Genomic DNA, 3,135 nt, shown 5'->3' on the forward strand with positions numbered 1-3,135 from the left:
ATTCTGTGGTAGTACACGGCCCATGTAAATGTACTCTGGGACCCGTGTAACTTTCTGTCTCCCAAGTTGCTTTACTGGATATGTTACACGGCCCATGTCAAATACAAGAAGGCCTGTGTAACTCCCTGGCTTTAAGTTATTCTGCTAGAGACATTACACGATCCGTATAAATTGGGCTATGGACCCGTGTAACTTTCTATCTCCCTCAGAGTTAAAAATTGCAAGAAATTTACGAACTTCCAGAAAGTTACACGAGGCGTGTGAAACCGGTACACGACCCATGTAATTTTTTGATTTTCCAAATTTTTCTCAAACGAAAAATTTTTATCAACACAACACATGAAATGGATGTAAAGTTTGGTAATAAAGCTACTTCCCTAGTTTTGTCCAATTTTCCCTTTTGTGGTTTTGACTTGGTGATTCCTCTCCTCTCTTGTTCTCTACTACCTTTTCCAAAAAAATCCTACAAAATGAAATGCTAATGAGTACGAAACAAAAATCAATATGAAAAAGGAGAAAAAAAGAAAAGTTCAAAAAAAATTTTGGGTTGCCTCCCAAAAATCGCTTGTTTATAGTCTTTAGTTGGACTTTGCTTGTTTATGGTCTATCGGTAGGATGGTTGAGGGTGCAATTGACTCTCATTTCTATGGGTTCTCCCTGAAGTAAGGCTTCAGCCTCTGCCCATTGACCTTAAATGCACCTGAGGTTTCGCTCCACACTTCTTCTGCTCTATGTGGGAAGACTTGAGTGACCTTGAAAGCTCTGGACCATCTTGATTTTAGCTTCCCTGGAAAGAGTTTCAATATAAAGTTAAATAAGAGGACAAGATCTCCTTCTTTTATTTCTTTCCTTGCTATGCGCCTGTCATGCCATCTTTTGGTTTTATCCTTGAAAATTTTGGCATTTTCATATACATCCTGTCAGATTTCTTCCAATTCATTCAGTTGTAGCTCACCAGCAACTTCGGGGTCAATGTTTAGGATCCGAATTGCTCAGTAAGCTTTATGCTCAAGCTCAACAAGGAGATAGCATGATTTTCCATAAACTAGTCGGAAGGGTGTTGTGCTAATTGGGGTTTTATATGCAGTGCGGTATACCTATAGTGCATCATCTAACTTCATGCACCAGTCCTTCCTGGATCTGTTTATAATTTTCTCTAGAATCCACTTCAGTTCCCTGTTTAAGATTTCTACTTGATCGCTGGTTTGAGGATGATAAGGTGTGGCCACCTTATGAGTCACTCCATACTTTTTCAGTAGTGTTTCGAATTATTGGTTACAGAAGTAACTTCCTCCATCGCTGATTATTGCTCGTGGTGTGCCAAATCTTATGAAGATGTTCTTCTTAAGGAACCTTGTGACCACTCGAGCATCGTTGGTTGGTGTTGCAAATGCTTCTACCCATTTTGACACGTAATCAACACCAACTAGAATATACTTGTTTCCATGGGAAGAGGAAAATGGGCCCATGAAGTCTATTCCCCATGCATTAAACAATTCTATCTCAAGTATACCATGTAGTGGCATTTCATTCCTTCTTGAACTGTTACCTGTTATTTGGCATTGATCACAAGCTAGCACAAAGGATCTTACATCCTTAAACAAATGTAGCCAATAAAACCCTACTTGCAAAATCTTGACTGCAGTTTTTGAGGTGCCGAAGTGTCCTCCATATAGTGATGAATGGCAATGCTGGAGGATTCTTTCCATATCTTCCTCTGGTATGCATCTTCTGATCAGCCCATCATTACATCTCTTGTACAGTAGAGGTTCCTCCAATGTGTAGTATCTCACATCATGTAGGAATTTCTTTCTTTGCTAATAAGTCATGTTTGGGGGTAACACCCTGCATATAAGAAAATTAACAAAGTCCGCATACCATGGAGCCTGGGAGAATGCAAGTAATTGTTCATCAGGAAATGAATCATCAATTGGCAAATCTTTGAAGTCCCCTGTATACTCCAATTTTAGTCTGGAAAGATGGTCAGCTACTATATTTTTGGATCCTTTTTTGTCCTTGATTTCAAGGTCAAATTCTTGTTGAAGTAGAATCCATCGAATCAGCCTTGGTTTTGCTTCCTTCTTATTCAAAAGGTACCGGATTGCAGCATGATATGTGAATACAATGACTTTTGAACCATTGAGGTAAGATCTAAACTTGTCCATTGCAAATACCAATGCTAGGAATTCCTTCTTTGTGGTGGCATAATTGATTTGCGCATCATCGAGTGTCTTGCTAGTATAATAAATAGCATGGAGCTTTTTATCTTTTCTTTGCCCGAGCACTGCTCCAACTGCAAAGTCACTCGCATCGCACATCACCTCGAATGGTAGCTCCCAATTTGGTGGCTGCATTATTGGTGCTGATATCAGGGCTTCTTTGATCCTGTTAAAGGAGACAAGGTAATTTTCATTAAAATCAAAGGGAACATCTTGACTTAACAAGTTGGTAAGTGGATTAGCTATTTTGGAAAAGTCCTTGATGAATCTTCAGTAGAATCTTACATGTCTCAAAAAGCTTCACACTCCCTTGACTGATGTTGGTGGTGGCATGTTTTCAATGATCTCAATTTTTGTCTTTTCAACTTCAATTCCTCTTTCTGATATCAAATGTCCCAGAACTATGCCTTCCCTTACCATGAAGTGGCATTTTTTCTAATTTAGGACCAGGTTTGATTCTTCACATCTTTGCAACACCTTAGATAAATTAGCTAGGCAATAATAAAAAATAGTTCCATAGACAGAAAAATCATCCATAAAAACTTCCATGATATCTTCAATATAATCAGAAAAGATAGCCATCATGCATCTTTGAAAGGTAGAAGGGGCATTACAAAGACCAAAAGGCATTCTCCTATATGCATATGTTCCATAGGGATAAGTGAATGTTGTCTTTTCTTCGACTTCTGGGTGAATAGGAATTTGAAAGAATCCCGAATACCCATCTAAATAACAAAAATAAGAGTGTTTCACTAACCTTTCTAACATTTGATCAATGAAGGGGAGAGGAAATGGTCTTTTCTAGTAGCACTATTCAATTTCCTATAATCTATGCACTTTTGCCAACCAGTGATTACTCTAGTAGGGATTAGTTCATTGTTTGCATTTTGGATAATAATTGTCTCACCTTTTTTAG

Source organism: Hevea brasiliensis, chromosome 7 (assembly GCF_030052815.1).
Source record: "Hevea brasiliensis isolate MT/VB/25A 57/8 chromosome 7, ASM3005281v1, whole genome shotgun sequence".
Lineage (NCBI taxonomy): Eukaryota > Viridiplantae > Streptophyta > Magnoliopsida > Malpighiales > Euphorbiaceae > Hevea > Hevea brasiliensis.